We start from the raw sequence: 18593 nt of genomic DNA, 5'->3' as shown, positions 1-18593 counted from the left end.
CTGGCGAGCGGTGAGGCAACCGATGTCATGGCTTGGGGCGGGAATGCGCATTTCGCGCGGTTTCTTGGTATGTGCATGTCGTCTGCTCCTCGCCAGATGGCGCAGCCTGTCAAGCTGGCTTCTTTGCTCGCCTGGACGAAAAGTTCCGCCGCAGGCGGTTGCAGTTTTTCGCCGATTCCTGAAAATGCAGGCAAATTTAGATGTTAAATTACTTATCGAAAGACGAAGACCATCATAAGCTATCTTGTAGCCGGCGTTTGAGCTCATATAGTCCAGTTGTTTGTGCAGGAGAATTCTTTCTAACACGGACAGATAAATACGGAACAGGCGGGTAAGTGCAAGTTTTCCTCCGAGGGAGTTGGTGCTCGCCTTATCTGGAGTGAAAGGCTCGAGAAATAGGTCTCCGACCCATATTGAGTAGACGGAAATACCTTGCGCCACGCCTCTCGTTTGATAGTGATGCCCTTGCGCTTTTAAAATCCGCCATCATCTTCATCGTTTTACAGTTTATCAAATGTAGCTTACGTCATAATTTTTCATGTTCTTTTTTTGAACACAGTAGTATGGAATGCACCCAAACGAAAGCAGGATTGCCGCCTTCGTGCAGATTATCATCATTGGAATAGCTGCGACCAATGACGGAAATTAGATTCTCCTTTGCAAGGCGGTCCCTGCAGGCATTTTCTGGTGAAGATATTGATTATCAAGTCTAGGAAATAAACGCCCAGGTGTAGAACAAGCGCTTCAATAACAATACCCCTTTAGTATCATTAAGCTGATCGCTGCACACGAGAAATCCTCACCTGCAGCGTCATAGCTACATAACAGGCGTTTCTGCGAACATTTTCAAAAATGTTCAAAAATAAGCTTTTTTGGTAAAAATATGGTTTTTGCGGCATAGTATTACGAACGCTCGCGGACGCCAGAAACCCGTGAATCGACTTAAGTAGTAAGCTGGTTAACTATTTTTTTAATAACTAACTTTTTAACTAGTAGAGTTAGGCGCCTAGTTGCAATTAGAGGTTTGTAGCTGGTCGTTAGTAACCCAATCAACCAGTGTACATTCACTGGACGTCCGAGGTATGTCCTTTACTGGATATACGGATATCCGTGGGAGATCCGCCGACGTCCAACGGCTCTCGCACGGACGTCCGACGGAGGTACAAATATAATTATTTAGACTGCCGACAGATATCCATCTCGGATATCCGCCGGCGGATCTTTTGAGGATATTTGCAGGTAATGCATTCTTCACCATTATGAGGCAAGCCAGAACTACAACCACCAATCAGTGCACCTCCCAGGACCACTGGGCTTATTAAAAGCCCGCAGAGTGTCTGAAATCGGACATACACCTTGCTGTATGTAATCTGCATGAATCTGTAAAGCAATCGACCAAAATGGCAAAGCATATCAGTCGGGATGATTTTATTATGACATAAATGCCGTCTTCAGTCTTCATGAGGAATTCATCAAGCCGGCCATACACAGCAGCAGGAAGGATACTGTACAGACCATGATGAATTTGTAGACAAGCCGGGGACGTCTTCTGCAGAAAACAGTAAACATTAAGTTCAGAATATGTCATTAAAGCAAGCGAATTTGACAAACACCATTCAGTTGTATGCAGTAAGTCCACCGTGCCAAGTAAATTAGTCATCTGCCGCTCCGAAAGCATGTTTACATCTTGAACAACTAGTAAGTTGTAAGCAACAGAGGTGAGAATATTTCTTGCAATACAAAATATTTTGCTTTTCCAAAAAAACTGCAAAAACAAATGCCCGACTGCAAAGCTTTGTACCAGTTCATGAAAAATGCGTGCACATTGTAAGCTTGAAGGAATTGGTGAGTGCTATAAAAACACGGAAAAGGGATAAACACACAAGACAACTGTTTAATCTCAGAAGAAACATGACTAAATACACACATTTGACTTCATATCATACACAGAAGAGGGAGGAACACACGCGCTGACAAGAATGAAGGAAAAACAGGTAAAAACTATGCGAGCTTACAACAGCCGAAGATTACTATTCTTGAGGTAGGTTAATTCTGTTCCCCCTAACATCACTGAAGGGGAGCTGACGCATTGCTTATCTGGAGCAACGTGCATTGCAAAATTTTCGATAATTTCTCGTTCCCGTCAGTTTCTAGCCCTACCTATTACTTTGGTGTTTTTTAGCAAGGGTATGCATTTACAGTGTGCGAAATGAGGTGCCAGATTCCCGGACTTTGCAAGTTGTTCACTTGATCTTTCGTGTTCCCGGAGCCTCTTGTTAAGGCATCTTCCCGTTTGCCCTGTGTAAGTTTGTTGGCAGCTGAGGGGAATGCTGTAAATGACGTTTTCGTCACACTTTACATAGGTGTTTTCGTGTTTGGTGTTGCACCCAGGTTTATTTTTGTGGTCTTCATTCTCGTTGACCTTTTTACACATTCCAATGAGCTTATTGGGAGCTGAAGAAACCACCTGGACTCCGTACTTGTTAGCTGTCTTCCTTATTCTGTGGGAGATATTGTGAACATACGGCATCACGGCAGGGTGTCCCTCGTAGCTCGTTTTCTTAGTTTTGTGGGACCCAGTAACTTCTCTTAGTAAGCTTTCAGCAGTACAGCAAAGTAACTGCTACGGGTAACCGCTCTTCTTCAATCGGGAGACCTGTTGGTCTACGCTGTGAATTATCAGTCATTCCAGAATTGTAAAGCGAGCTGTAGCTACGTCTTGCCTGAAACCAGCTATAAGAAAATCTTGCCCCCACTCGATAATTCAGAGCGTAGACCAACAGGTCTCCCAATTGAAGGAGAGCGGTTATCCGGAGCAGTTACTTTGCGGCATTGCTGAAAGCTTACTAAGAGAAGTTACTGGGTCCCACAAAACTAAGAAAATGAGCTACGAGGGACGCCCTGCCGTGATGCCGTAGGTTCACAATATCTCCCACAGAATAAGGAGGACAGCTAACAAGTACGGAGTCCAGGTGGTTTCTTCAGCTCCCAATAAGCTCATTGGAATGTGTAAAAAGGTCAACGAGAATGAAGACCACAAAAATAAACCTGGGTGCAACACCAAACACGAAAACACCTATGTAAAGTGTGACGAAAACGTCATTTACAGCATTCCCCTCAGCTGCCAACAAACTTACGCAGGGCAAACGGGAAGATGCCTTAACAAGAGGCTCCGGCAACACGAAAGATCAAGTGAACAACTTGCAAAGTCCGGGAATCTGGCACCTCATTTCGCACACTGTAAATGCATACCCTTGCTAAAAAACACCAAAGTAATAGGTAGGGCTAGAAACAGACGGGAACTAGAAATTATCGAAGCTTTTGCAATGCACATTGCTCCAGATAAGCAATGCGTCAGCTCCCCTTCAGTGATGTTAGGGGGAACAGAATTAACCTCCCTCAAGAACAGTAATCTTCGGCTGTTGTAAGCGCGCGTAGTTTTTACCTGTTTTTCCTTCATTCTTGTCGTCAAATGTGTGTATATAGTCATGTTTCTTCTGAGATTAAACAGTAGTTAGAAAGCGCTTCGTCCTGTGCGTTTGTCCCTTTTCAGTGTTTCTATAGCGCTCACCAATTCCTTCAAGTATGTATTTCCAACTCGCCCCAGTAGTAGCTCTTTTGTCTTTTACATTGCAAGACACCACAGCTACTCCCACAGGCAGTCACTTCCACACTGATGGTCAAAAAAATTCAAGTGCAAGAGTAGGGATCCTTACCACATCGTTGCAAGCTAGCTAATGACTTAGGTTGGGCACAAGGTACACTCATAGAGAAAAGGTTGCTGGATGTCGATTTTCCGAAAATATTTATTTTTGCATTGCCTCGCCAGGCAGTCAGCTGAAATTTGTTCAATAAGATCGAGTATCCATGTCCCCTCCTGATTCTAGGCTTTTGATTAAATTGCTCTGGCTAACAGCACAGAGAAAATGTTTCACAAAGAACTCTCATACCACAAATTTTTATCCATTATTGTACAAGTACACTGCAGTATAGCTAGATACCCTACGCTGCACAGAGCAAACAGAAGGAAAGTATCCATTATGTGACAGGGTCAAACTTGCACTGTAGTTCAAACTTACCTGAAGGTTGCTGCTGTAAGCTGCAGGTACTATATAGCTGCTAGCTTAGGTCAGTCACATCCACACTGTATGGACAAGAAAATAAAGTATGAGAGAGCACCTTATACTGCACGTTGTCAACGATGCAGCAAAACACAATCTCTGTCGAAACTACAATGCCCACAGGGTTCACTGATGAATCACGCATCAGGGCACTGACAGCATATTTGATGATCCACAGCTGCACAGGAGTAAGGAAGAGAGGTCTGGTCACAATCCAGGAACATGTGGCTCTAGGGGTGTCATATATGGTCCTGCTATCTGGCTCAGCATTGAGCCCTGTGGGCATAACATGTTTGGCAAAGTTATACCAAAGCACTGCAAGAGCTCATTGCACTCAGTGATTGGGAAGTAAGTGAAAAATGTGACTGAAGCTCGCAAATTTAACACAACAGTTAAGCTTTCCTAAACAATGCTACTGCACAGTGCAAAGTACTGTGTAGTGAGTGGATGGTTGGAGACTTCCATTTGGCAAGCCTAATAAATAAATTAATAAGCTGTGGAAGTATGCACAACTTTTATATGACATTTTCAACCTACCTGTGCTTTCCACGGCTTGGCATAATTAAAGTAGGCACCAATACACTCGGTAGCCGGGCCACATCCACACTGCAAAGGCAACAGAAAAGTAAGAAAAACTAAGTCGCGAAGCACTGAAAAACTAACACCGTCCTGGCACTATGCTTTTCGTGCATTCTGTTTTATCGTAATTATGAACCTACGCGCAATTGCCTTAAGATTCACACCATGCAACTACACACCGTCTCAACTTTTTTTCACAAACACGAGAAACACGTTTGCGGCAGCTAATGCATAGTGCTTGCAACTTCCACTCCGTGGCAAACAAGTAGCGCAACAGAGTACAACTGCGTTAATGCGGTTTAGTCATCCCACAGCAACACCCTGAAAGTAATTTTCAAGCACAGTTACTTACCTCGCAAGTGTTAACACCATGGCCGCTTCTTTCATCCAAAGCAACAAAGCATGTCTCGGCAAGGGGTCAGGCGACACCGGAGCTTTTTCACGAGAGCCTCAGAATCAAACGAACGTCTTTTCGAGCGCGTAGATGACACAACACATTTGTAGCACAGCCAAGCAACCACAGAGCGAACAAACGGCACATTGCAGCAAAAGTAAAGGTCGAAAGGAGCACCACGCGACGAAAACCAACGAGACCATCGCGCCACAAATATTGGCTCGGCTGATAGATTGGATTGGGTTGACTTTTAGGCTTACCGCTCTGCCGCGGCCCCTGGTAGGAGTTTATTAGGGTTTGTTTTCATGGAAGGCAGCATGCATGGCTACATGCCTCGTTTACCTCGAAGGAGTGCTGCAGGATAAAAGGGCGTTAATTATGAGCACTGGCGCCAGAAAGCCAAGCGATTCGTTTAATTCTGGTTCTTTAACATCAACACCATAGTTGAGTGATCTTAATCAATCTGAATATTAAACTAGTTGGTGGTAGAAATGTGATTGTGTGAATTTTGGCATTGGCAAAATAGAATTTGTTTTAAAATGTTCATCTGAGGGAAAACAAATTATATATGTCATGTAAGCTCACATCCCAAGAGGGATGTTTACGGATACTCCTCGGACATCCGCCGGCGGATGTCCGCCAGCCATCCAAAAACGAACGTCCCTCGTACATACACAGAATCTCCGATGCGTATATCCGAATATGGACATACGTAGGCATGCCCTATGGACATCCCAGCCTGGCACTGGAGATTCGGACCTTACTCGGATATACCACGGATATCCGTGGTTGACTGGGAATATCCTCATCAGTTTTTAGAATTTCGAACACGCAATTACGCTTGGCGCTGTGGGTGGACAAATTTCGGCTTTTTAGACTAGTTACGTGCGCTGAAGAGGTTGCTTTGCCTGCCTGCTTTCTAAAGCGCGTGTATTTTTGCACGATTCAGGCGAATTTTTTCGACCCACAGCGGCGAGTGGAATCACTTTTTATAAATTCTGAAAACTGATATAGCTATTACTAAAGACAGGATACAAATCTTTAGTTGAACCAGTTGCGTATCTTTGATAGCTAAAAAATAGTTATCAGAAACTTGTTAATCAACTTACCACCTGAGACAATTCACCGGCCAACACTGGTAATATTCTGCTGCAAAATTCATATTTTTACCACAAAAAGCTTATTTCTGAAAATATTTTAAAGCCTTCCCTGGAACACGTGGTATAGTTCAATGCCATGTTGTGTCTTCCTTGCTGTGTGCCGTCTGTTGTGATCTTACTCTGAAAATACCCCGCAAGTTATGTACGAGAGAGCTGCGTGATCGTGTTATATCCCATTCACTGCAAAAAAAAAAATTGCGCGAACTTCACGAGCCACTCAGTAGCAATCGTTTAAAGCAAAAATTTTTATGCCCTCGCAAGTCCACCCGCTCAATTACACTGTCATTCATCCCGTCCAGCCGTATTGCTTGCTTTCCGTCGTCGTCTGCGGGGGAACAATTTTAAGGAACAATATATACATAAAAGCAGCCTATCTGTATCATAACGCTGCAGAGATTTATTTGCCCAACATGACTCATAAAAGTTATCTTGTGAATGTTTGGCGCCGCTACTTTCTTTCTTGCCCTGAAAAAAAAAGAAAAAAAAGTAATGTTCAGGGGCGCATTTTAAGAGCGTCTGAGAAAGCGGTGTTTTCTCTTTTTTATCTTATAAATGCGCGAGAAATTAGGCTGTGCACATAAAATAACCACTGCGACAAGTAATACCTTTGGAGGGCGAGGAAATCATATAGAAGACAACAAAACCACAATATTTTTAATAATACCACAACCAATGGAACCTAGAAAAAATGAATAACACCGCGACACTCGTGCAGTGGTTTTCTCTGTAACATTTCCATGCAGTCTCTTGGCAACCCGAAGCTACATTTTGTAGTAACACTAACTGCTTTGATATCTTTATTTTGCAACTGTTTTACTTATAATCATTTTCTTGATTCTTTCGAGAGAATGAATAAACAAATATGAATGATTTCAAACGGGAATCAAGGTTTCAAAAAACTGAACCAATAATAGTTTTAATTTGTTGCCTGTTTATTTAATTTTTCACTGAATAAGTTAATAAGTTAATGGTAATCTCCTCTGGCGCATTGGTTCATTAAAGAAAATCATGTCTCTCGTCGGCACTGGTATCAAAGACGCTTGCAAAGACGGACGAACAGGCTTGTTGGTAATTCATCGTGACAGAACAGCGCAGACAAGAGAAAGAAACAATCTTGTCTTGTCTGCGCTGTTCTGTCTCGATCAAAGATGTCCCCGAAGAGTCGAAGAATAGTGAAAGACGGAACCCAAAATTACAATCGATATACAAGCTGCGGTTCTTCCTATCTCTTCTGCTCGTTGAAGTCGAGAGTGTGACGGAATCCCGTCTGGCCGGGGGGATACATTTCCAAACAAAGAGACGCCGACCAGTAAAATGAAAAAAATTGTATTGACGTTTCGGCGCCCAGAACGGGGGCCTTGTTCACAATGGAATCACACCAAGAAGATACCCGCAATAACGCCTTGGCAGAGCACGTGGTGATGAAAAATCACGAAATAGATTGGGACAAGGCAAGAATCATCGAAAAAGAGAAACTGACAACATCACGGCTTCATCTCGAGCCCCTGGTGATACAGACGACGGCTCACACGCTTAATCGTAACGAGGGCAATCTTAACCCGATTTACGCGCGATCCTTACGGCGATTACTATAGCTTTTAAAGACGAACCCTCTTGGTGTGATTCCATTGTGAACAAGGCCCCCGTTCTGGGCGCCGAAACATCAATTACAATTTTTTCATTTTACTGGCCGCCGTCTCTTTGTTTTGAAATCTTCTGCTCGTTCTTAGCTGCCAGTAGCTTTGCTACTCACCGTCGAAAACCGTGTCTACATAGTCGAAATCCTCGCCACCCTGCTGCCCCCCTTTCTGGCCACCCTTGGCTCCACCCTTGGCTCCACCTTTGAAGTCCAGCTGCTCTTGCTGCTGCTGCGGCTGTCCACCCTTTATGCCTGGTTTCATAGTTTTGGGTTTTGGCTCAGGTGTTACAGGTTTCGGTTTAGGCGGACACTCTTTCCCCCCCTTGCAGCCCTTCCTTCTGTGGTGTGCTGCTCTGACGGCTTCCATGGGGTCACCCTGCATAGGGCCAACTTGGCCTTTCGGGCCCTTTTGACCCCCGTCAGGTCTCTGGGGGACCTGGGGACGTTGATGACCCCCCTTGTGATGCCCTTTTTTGGCGGGTGGTCGCTTGGGCTGTTGCGGCTGTTGCGGCTGCTGTGGCTGCTGCCCTCCCTTTGCAGCAAGGGCACCTTCGTCATCGCCTGCATAACTGCCAAACAAGAAAACACAAGAAAATCACTTTGCAATTTCCTAAGTACCGGAGCTGACTCAATAAGCTAGTAGGTTATTCGTTGCCCAGAATGCAAGGAAAAAAACAGCGCAAAAAGGAGGCCACAAACTAGAGACACACACCACACTGCGCTCGTGGGGTGGTGTGTGTGTCCCTGCAGGGATGTGGTCTCTCGCGGTAGTGGCCACTAGGGGTGTTGTTTGTCTCTCCTGTGTGCCTGTCTTGTTGCACAGTTTTTTCCGTTCTCGTGCAGATTTAGTCGAGTAATGTATTCTGCCGTTCTATAAAGGGTGCCAGCGTTAGATACACGTTGTTTGTTTGGTTGATCCATAGTCATTGAGCGGCACACGACGCAGTGACAAAAATTAGCTGCGGTTCTAGCCGTTTGAACCTAGTAAGACTAGCCAAAGCTCTGATAAGCATTGTTAGACATGGTTCAGCTTTGATTAAACTTTGTTGTATCAGAATAGTTTGGCTTGGACGGCGGCGATACTTCGTCGCAGCACTACTTTCGGCACGTCGCTCATCCATGGCTTTGGGTGAAAGCAAACGCCGCACGCTTTCATATGGCGAACGGCGCGTAGCGCGATTTCCAGCAGTTGCGAGAGTGCCGTCGGCTCCGCGTACGCATCGTTGGAGAGGCGCATCGAGTCACGTGACTCGATAGTTTCGAGACGAGCGAGCACCGTCGTCTCAACGCGCGCAGCTGTGGCGAGGCGTGCCAAGTGACGTGGCATGACGTCAGAGCCACACTACCACCACTCCTGGTTTGAAGGTCAAATTTCATAGCCACATGACCTTCAGATTTGTACGAGAGGAGTAGAGCTTTCGCTCTAACAGACCGGTGATGACATGGGTTACTTCTAAACAACTTCCACGAACAGTAATTAAGGCAATGTAAACACATACGGAAGGCAGCAAAGATGAGTAACGCTTCGAAGCATGGCGTCTAGAAAATTGAATCTCCTTGAAACCAACACCACGTGTGGGGCTCTAGCAACTATCAGACCTTTGTAATTTGAGGTAATTTCAGTCGAAGGAGAGAGAGAGACCTTTACTAAAACTACAGCTTTGACGCATGCCTGCTGAAATGGTTTGCGCCTGGTTAACATAACCCAGTTGGACCTCTAGCCGGTTGGAAGCAATCCAAGCGTTCCATCATTGATTCATGCTCTCTGGCTTTTAAAGTCGCGCGTCATACGGTTCGCCGCAAGGAAAACCGGTTGTAGAGTAGCAGTGTTTGATGAAAAACGCCCGCTGCACCGTTTACATAAGTCTTGGCGTCGTTAGACAATATAAGTTAAACGACCGAAAAAGCTTTGTGCGCGCCACAAGCAAACGTTATGACGCAATGCCGCCCGTTTGGCAACGATATTTCTAGTTGAGCGTGGCTAGCGCAAACATGGAGGTAGAAAAAACTTTTCCTCCTTGAGCGCAAAGCTGAATGTGATGATAATGATGACGCGAGGCTGTTCCCTCTTGAACGAGCGATTACATAAGGCGTGTCTTAGCCTGAGTTGCATTAGTTCAAACAAAAAGTAAGGTAACTAGCGTCTCAACCATTTTGGGGCAGGATAGGCTTCTGCCGCCTTGTTGTTGCCTTCCATTGCTGAGGCAGAGCCTTCGTTAGGGATACGGCTTCGGCTTCCCTCAAAGCCAAGCGCTCCCTGGAAGGCGGTGCCCTTTCTATGCGGTGGGGAAAATTGATCGCAATTGAATGCCAGGTGTTATGAGATTAACTCAAATAACAAAAATTTCTCTCCTATATCATTACAAAGGACGGAGGATGCGCAGAATCAAAGCAAATGTAGCCATTTAGAGCAAACTATCGCGTCGAAAATTGCAGCGGTGACACTGTATTTGGTCCGAAGCAGGAGAGCGGAGCGTCCGCCTTAGTGTCAACGTTATTTTATTATTTATTTATTTATTTATCACATACTGCGGACCAAATATGGTCCAAGCAAGAGAGGCACAGTACAAAACACTGAAGCACAAAACTTCGACCTTAAAAAAAAAAAGAAGAAACCATACGTAACGGCGAAACAAGTACTAAAAAAGGACGACCAACACTTATACGACGCTAAATAGGCACAGGAGGAAAGAAGCAACACGCAGTGTCAACAACATAGCGCGTCGTCACAGGCAGCGCCAACCGACGGTTGAAATTACTCAAGGGAGGCCGCAAAGGATAATCATGAGGCAGTGCGTTCCAATCATTAATCGTATTCGGAAAAAATTAATACTTATACTCATTCGTGCGGGCAAAAGCGGGTTCAGTGTAGTGTTTATGCTTACGACGAGATTTCTTAGAAGTCTGTTTAGTTATGTAACCCTGGGGTTCTATGCCTAGCTTTGAAAAATACAGACGACCAAGAAATTTAATTCGAGCCGTTTTTTTTCTTTCTTAAGCTTTCAAGCTTATCTCCATGCAGCAATTTCAGCAAAGGCCGCAATGCAAACTACTCCAGCTTGCGTTCGTACTATCGTCCGGAAGAGTAAACTGACCACCATTCAAGGCTGCAGAGCGTCTGAGGGATCGCACCGCGGCGCTGTTATCTCGCTCTTCTCGCTTGCGACCAATGTATAACCTGAGTGACGATAAAAGTCGCCCTTGCTCTCCCGAAGGCAATTGTCACGCTTGATAAAAAATTCAGGGTGCACTTTGATGATCTAAACTGCGCGAGGCGAAAGCCTTGCCACGCAACTTTGGCCGCACGGCCGTAGGCACACACGAGGCGGCTATGGGGCGACTTAGATTGGCTAGTCATTACTAGTTATTCCGACTAGTTATTCATGACTAATTAGTTCACGACTAATGAATATGGGGCGACTTAGATTGGCTAGTCTTTACTAGTTATTCATGACTAATTAGTTCACGACTAATGAACAAGGGGCGACTTAGATTGGCTAGTCTTTACTAGTTATTCATGACTAATTAGTTCACGACTAATGAACAAGGGGCGACTTAGATTGGCTAGTCTTTACTAGTTATTCATGACTAATTAGGTTGGTTGGTTTATGGGGTTTAACGTCCCAAAGCGACTTAGGCTATGAGACACGCCGTTGTGAAGGGCTCCGGAAATTTCGACCACCTGGGGTTCTTTAACGTGCACTGACATCGCACAGTACACCGGCCTCTAGAATTCCTCCTCCAAAGAAATTCATGTCTAATTATTTCACGACTAATGAACATGGGACGACTTAGATTGGCTAGTCATTACTAGTTGTTCTTGACTAGTTATTCATGTCTAATTAGTTCACGACTAATGAACATGGGGCGACTTAGATTGGCTAGTCATTACTAGTTATTCGTGACTAGTCATTCATGTCTAATTAGTTTACGACTAATGAGCATGGGGCGACTTAGATTGGCTAGTCATTACTAGTTATTCATGACTAATTAGTTCACGACTAATGAACAATGTGGCTCGTTCGTTCCCAGTCCAGCTTCGTGATGCCCTACGGCCGTCCGCTTGCTCTGCTACAGAGCGATGTGCTCGACCACTGGCGATGCGCGCGCCCCTTTGTCGCGACCGTCAGCAGCAGAGCAGCCGAACTCCACACTAGAAATTTATGAAGCATGACAATCTCCTTCGCGAAAGCGAGGAAGACGTTTATCGTCACTCGGGGCACTCTGACCACAAGCGATCGGAGCGACATAAGAGTGCTGCGATGGGGCCCCGCAGCCGCTCTGCACCCCTGAGCTGTGGCTCATTTACTTTTGCGACCGATTATACAGCCCCGTCAAAAGTATAAAGCCCAAGAGGTTTGCTTACAAGCTGTTTTGCGCGGCTACCTAGCACATTTGGCAGTCCAAAGCATGGGGGATCGAGATAGATTACGGTCGCTGAGGATGTGTTACGAATCTAGCTTTAGGCCTCGCAAGCAAACCCCTTGGGCTGTAATACTTTTGACACTGTAACTGTGCAGCTCGTTTCATCACTCCGCGTTCCTCGGGGGAAATCTGTGTTACCGCCATCAAACAGTCCCTCCGTCCCTCATTGCAGTCTGTTAACCACCCCAATAAAAACACCCTACCGCCTTTACCATGATAACCCGGTAGCATACATAAGCGGTCATACGTCTGCCTACAGTAATTCAACCTTTCCTGACAAGATTGGACTCAGGAATCCGATATGCCGCTTCATGAACAGATCATAAAGCATTCTGCGAGAAAAAAATCCTATTCTATAGAGTTCGGCCGCTTGTAGCCTGCACCAAGTTTTCTTAATTTTGTTTTTATATAGCACTGTAGCAGCCTTTCTGGATTTCTTATGTGACTGCCACCTTTGTCATGCCTCTTGAGTGTTTACTTTTTTGGTGCTGTATATTTTTTATGAGTGCTTTTACGGCAGTTCACCTTTGCAAAATAGTACGTCACCCCTGGTATAAATAGCCTTCGGGCTTGTAAAGACACAGTAAGTGATGTGAAGTAAAATGCTTGTAATGCGCCCAAGATAACTGTCGGCATTGTCTCAAGGTGGCGCCATAATATGCCAACCCGTGGAATTAAGTCGCTATGATTGGTTGGTTGGTTCGGTTTACGGGGTTCAACGTCTCCAACCAACGAAGGTTATTAGGCACGGCGTAGAGGAGAAATCTGGATAATTTCGACCACCTTCAGTTATTTAACGTACTCTGACGTTGCGCAGCAATAAATAGCGTTTTTTTTTTGGTTTCGGTGCTCCAAGAACGGTGCAGCTAAGCAACTCCGGCAGGAATAGCATGCGATACAGGACGCATGACCGAATGTTCCATTGTTAGTTTTTTTTTTTAACTGGTTGAGCATCGTCTTATTTTTTCACCTGTAATTTAGCCGGTCCTGTGAGCGCCGTGTAATAAACAAAACAAGCGCTGGACCAAAAGGAAGAGGAACAGGAGAGGGGAGGAAGAACAGTTGGGCTAGAGTTCGAAAGGACGAAGAATTATTGAAAAGTGGCGAAACTCAGGGGCTCATCCACACCCGTTACATGGCGTTTGTTTTACGAGGAAATCATTACGAAACGCTATTACTTAGAGCACCCAAGAGTAGTTATTCAGCACATTTTTATACAATCATAAGGTCAAAATTATGGCTACTCACGGTTCGTCGTTGTAGGGCTCGGCTGAAATTGAGCGGAAACGGGGAGACATTGAGCTTTGCTTTTTTACTATCAACTCATAAATCAAACTATAAAACCACCAAAATATGCGACGAAACCTAGCGACAATTTTTTAAAGCAGCGTGTTCATTTCGCTAAGTACATGTGAGCGACCTGTTTTTTTAATAATTCAAAATCATACCGGAATAATTTTCGGCTGTTTAGTTTTCACGTATACTGCTATGTTAGTATAGCTATATAGTCACACAAAATTTTACGCCACCACATGGTTTCTATAACACCTATTTGGCAACGCCGAAACAAACATGCAAAACTTTACGCTGGAATTTTTTGTACCTCGAGTACAATGAAGAGCATAGCTGGGTCTGAAAATTAGGCGAGAGAACTGCACTCGAATCGACACGACACAGCCAGTTTCTACGCACACGCCATTTAGTTTATTCTCCGCGTTTTTCTGACGTGTTGTGTGACAGAATCGGGCTAATAATATGCGGGGAAATTTTCGCATATGCATTTCAGTAAACTAGCCTATATGGCCTTAGAGTCACAACAGGTAAGACATCGAAGGAGCAAGAAAATAGCTGGTATGACGCCAATGGTGCTGTAAGCATTCAAGGTGCATTTTCTCGATTCCTGATCGTCACGTCTTAAATACATCGCACTGCGCATCTGCTGGCATCTTTGAGCATGGCAGACGTGTAAGAAGATGGCAGTATTTGAATTGAATTGAATTGAATTGGCTTTTTATTTGCAGGAAACAGTACTGATGAATCCCTGCGGGTGGCGTAAGGCTAAAGGCTTGGAAGCCTGACGAGGCCTTAGCCCCCTCACATCAGTTACAGCCTGCAGCAGCAGCAGACACACATTTTCTGAATTTAAGCATGTACGCGGTTGCAATAGGATAACATGTTCACGCTTTTCAATTACAACACAATGAATACGAGAAATACACAGTACAATGCAGCAATAAACTAAAGTGCAGTTCAAAAGTTTTGAGCAGGAGTGACGGTACATATGCATCCATGTACACATGAAAAGAAACTAAGCCATAACTTGCGTACGTTGCGTACAAACTGCAAGTTTCTAATAACACAATTGAACAGAAGTGAGTATTAGCGTATATCACAGTCTAACGAAGAGCAGTACGAAAGGGAAACAAAAGAACAAAATTAGGATAATAGTTGCAAATGCATGATAACCATGTAGAAGATGTTTACTGTATTTGTAATGCGTTTATGGTTCTAAAATTACATTTAGGAAAATAGGAATGCTCGATAATTTCGTTTGAAGGCACTGAATGGTTGGCTGAAGTCAACATAAGATTCGTGTATGTTAAGAAGTCTAACTATTTGATAGTCCATAGCCATTCTGAAATGCAACTTAACAAAGACCGTGTTATCTAGAACCTACTCACATCTTCCATTCAATATTACTTTATTCACACAGGGAAGCAACGCAATGCTCAGTTTGTGAGCTTGAGACAAAGGTTCGGGCATCAAAAACACTGCTGTAGTACAAACAAAACATGCACCGTTCAGTATGTTCTGCCATTGTTTTCGCTCTTTCAGTGCACAGAAAGGCTTTCAATGAAGCTAGAGTTTAGTGTACTTATATTTAGGCTCCTGCGCTTTAAACAGAAAGGAATAAAGCAGGAGTAAAGTTGTCCTCTGGCGCACACCCTTTAAAAAAGGGTGTGCACCATAGGAGAACTTATACCCTTTTTACTCCCATATAGGTGTATTAGTGTTTAGAGTGTGGGTGCAATGGGACAGAAGTATGTATAAATTTTATTGCTTCGTGCACACTCAGAACGATTTTTAACAGTTTAGTGCTCAGAGGCAGTAGGATAACATCGAAGCATATATGAATATTACCATAAGAGAAGTTCCTACTGCCAAATATATATTCATTCCTGGTACAAATTAATATACCCCTGCTCCAGAGACATCGAGGGACGCATATAAGAACTTCTTAGGGTGTACGTTAACAATATAAAGTGAACAACGAGAGGAAGAGCATGGAGGCACAAGAAAAACAGTACAACTTATCGTTACCACGGACGTCAAAGCATTTAAGTCTACTTGTACGACAAATGCAGTCATGTTTCGAAACTTTAGTGAGCCAAAATCTTACAGGGTGTATCGCGGTTTCCATTTTCGAACTTTAAATATATAATTGAAAAATAAATATACAGTTAAACATACAATTTAGTATTAAGATTCCGACTATTGTGCTAATTGATAGAAAGTTTCATATGGTATTTCACTTGGCGTTTTTGTTGCCAGAGACCGCAGATCCGTGTTATCAGCTGTTCCTGTAGGAGTGCCGGTTTTTGAGCTTAGTTATCCCATTCTAACACGAAACCATTGAGAGTTAAGACTCAGAAAAGTTCGCGCCAAGGTATTCTTACCCCAAGTGAAAGTCACAGCGTACGCCAGGAGCACATATCCCCACATTGCGGTCACAGTGGTCAAATGAGGTGTGCGCAGGGGTTACAAATGAAATTGTCCTTATCTTGGGTGGCCCATAGAGGCTCACAGAGCCCTGGAGCAGTGCCTATGTTGCGACATGCTTTAAACGCTTATCCCCCAACCGCGTACTATAATGATTGGCAATGTCTCAGCGAAACGCGGACTTATATAATGGAACTAGTTTCCTATAAAATAGAATTTGTATTAACTTCCTGGAGAAGCCGTTTCGGTCTTCTTTCGGCTCACATTCAATTTTCGAGGAAAAAAATAAGGCGTATATTTCGACAACTTGTTTCCCAAGACCGGAATAAACCTTATTTGTTTTCGTTCTGCAGGAATCGAATGTCTTTCACCAACAGAAACGGTTCTAAGGAGTTCTGCATGTAGAGTTTTATTTTTTTTACTCCCCACTTAACGCTTCCAAGCTGTCACACCAGCGTGTGGTTAATAGACCCGAGTTGTCTGGAAGTACGGTGGGGCTTATTTTTCCAAAACAAAAGACATCGAGCACAAAAGATAATAAACACTTTCAGCAGAATCAATGACTGTTTCTGTGATTGCATGTCAACGTTCAATGAAAGTCTGAGTGCTATTGAACTGGCTTCAAGGTACTGTACGCGCGTAAATCATTGATCTGTTCTTTTTGCTCGACCGACGAGCCAGAAGCAATTGGAAGCGCAGTGACAGCATAGCGTCCAGGCTCTCTAAGTAAATTCTTGACAGTGATGTGCCTCAAGATAAAAAGTGAGGAGGAGAGTCGTGCGCAAAAGTATGAATGCCTCATCGCCGAAGCGCAGTTTAAGTATACTTATGCGCATCGTGTGTCAGACGCTCCACGAACACTTCATCACGTATGCCGTCCCTGCCGACGGAGCGTACAAAAGGCTCTGAAGAGCGCAGCCTTGACTAGACTCACTGTAACCGCTTGAAAAGGATATGAAACGTCGCTGGCAATATCTCGCTCCTTTCTGATTACTGCTTCGCTTTTTGTTTCTCAGTTTTCCCGGCCTCTGGGATAGCTGGGTTGTTTGAGGAACGTGGTTTTTCATCCCATTGTTCAGCCGCATTTCCGTATGTAATGTCTGTTTGAAATAATGTATTTGAAGTCTTTGAAAATAAGAAGATAGTAAATTCAGCTCAGTTAAACAAAGGGGAGGGCAATAATATTTAGTCTCAGAAACAACCTCTATAACAATGTGGCACGGCTAGCTTTAGTGACAAAATATCCATAGATGACATGAAGATCAATGCAGGCCACTACGGAACGGAAAACACAGTGACCTCATGGCAATGTATTCAGGCGAAAGCCTGTAATGGCACATACTGTCATTCGTTAACAAAGTGTGTCACACGCGTTTAACTCGGGAAATAAAAAAGATAGAAGAAACCCAATGATTGCTTCCGATAGAGGAGGCAGAAATGAACCTAGAAGCCATGTTTTATGTCCGTAGATTAATTAGTTCATTAATTATAGGCAACAATGTCGAAATTGCATCGAAATAGCGCGGACTTCGATATAAGGGTGTGACGTCACATCCACCGAAAGTCGTCACGGCATGATAAAAATTGTCACCGAATGGTTAGAAAAACGTCGCATTTGTGTCAGATTAGACTGGAAAATGTGTAATTAAGCATAATTAGCCCTTCAGATTCCCGAAAGATGCATAATTTGGGTATCGCTATAGACACGGGAATGGTGTGACGTCACATCCACCGGAAGTCGTCACGGCATAGTGTCCTCGACTTTCGCCTCGCAACACTTTAGTTGCCGAAGTGTTCTCGCAATTTTTTGTGTTTCTGGTATACACAGAAAATGCGAATGGAATCTATCGTTGAAAGGTAAAATAGACTTCGAGTTAGCTCACTGCGTTGATGGCGTTATCGAGTAGACAATGTTTCTTGAGTACTGTGTCTTCATATTTTAAAAGAGCGACATCCAATTAGCAATAAAGTTTTTCATTGGAGTTATCTCGAGATATGTAAAGAGCCCCAACATGACTTTCACGGTATTATTTAATCACAAGCAGCGTAAGTTCGAGAATTCATACTAGCTCTTTAACAATACAGCGACGGCGTATATCAAAAGCAGTGTATATACTGCAGGAGCATTAATATATTGGAGCGCGTTCACTGCGTTCTTTGATGCAGCATTTAATTACGACTGAATGCGTTGCTGCGGGAAGCTTTAGTTATAGTGTTTAGACAGTTATCATTTGAAAGTGTCGTACAGTAGACAGCTGTGTCAACTCCCTATTCATCACGTCCCTCTTTATCAGGATCATTCTACAAGGTATTGAATTCGAAAATTTCCGCTTAGGACATACGACGTGGACGCCGTTTACTCTGCAAAACCAGTCTCTATGTATTCTTCGCGGCACAGCTCCTCCGAGCGCTGAGCCATAACCAGTAAGTTTCGGCAACGCGATCTGTACCGGCCTATTTGCGGAGTGTACAAGTCCATTCTAAATATAAAGGAGTAAAAAGGGAGTAAATTGTCATCTGCATACTAAACAGAGGGGAGTAAAAAGGTAGTAAGC

General features: G+C 44.0%; 1 long non-coding RNA gene across 3 annotated transcripts; it reads right to left on the bottom strand.

Moving 5' to 3' along the window:
- Nucleotides 1–1413: 1413 nt before the first annotated feature.
- LOC149348773 (uncharacterized) lies at nt 1414–5289 on the bottom strand. Of its 3 annotated transcripts, none has more exons than XR_016292820.1 (3): nt 5053–5277; nt 4080–4727; nt 1414–1549 (listed from the first exon to the last, which is right to left on the bottom strand). It is a non-coding gene; the product is annotated as an uncharacterized LOC149348773 (long non-coding RNA). The 3 variants fall into 3 exon arrangements; XR_016292821.1 differs by having other exon boundaries at nt 4080–4144; nt 4659–5253; XR_016292819.1 differs by having other exon boundaries at nt 4080–5289.
- Between the last annotated feature and the right edge of the window lie 13304 nt (nt 5290–18593).

The sequence above is a fragment of the Amblyomma mixtum genome, chromosome 4 (assembly GCF_055824585.1).
Source record: "Amblyomma mixtum isolate Tamu chromosome 4, ASM5582458v1, whole genome shotgun sequence".
NCBI lineage: Eukaryota > Metazoa > Arthropoda > Arachnida > Ixodida > Ixodidae > Amblyomma > Amblyomma mixtum.
The sequence above is the reverse complement of the archived record's forward strand: the minus strand, read 5'-3'. Positions and strand labels throughout refer to the sequence as shown.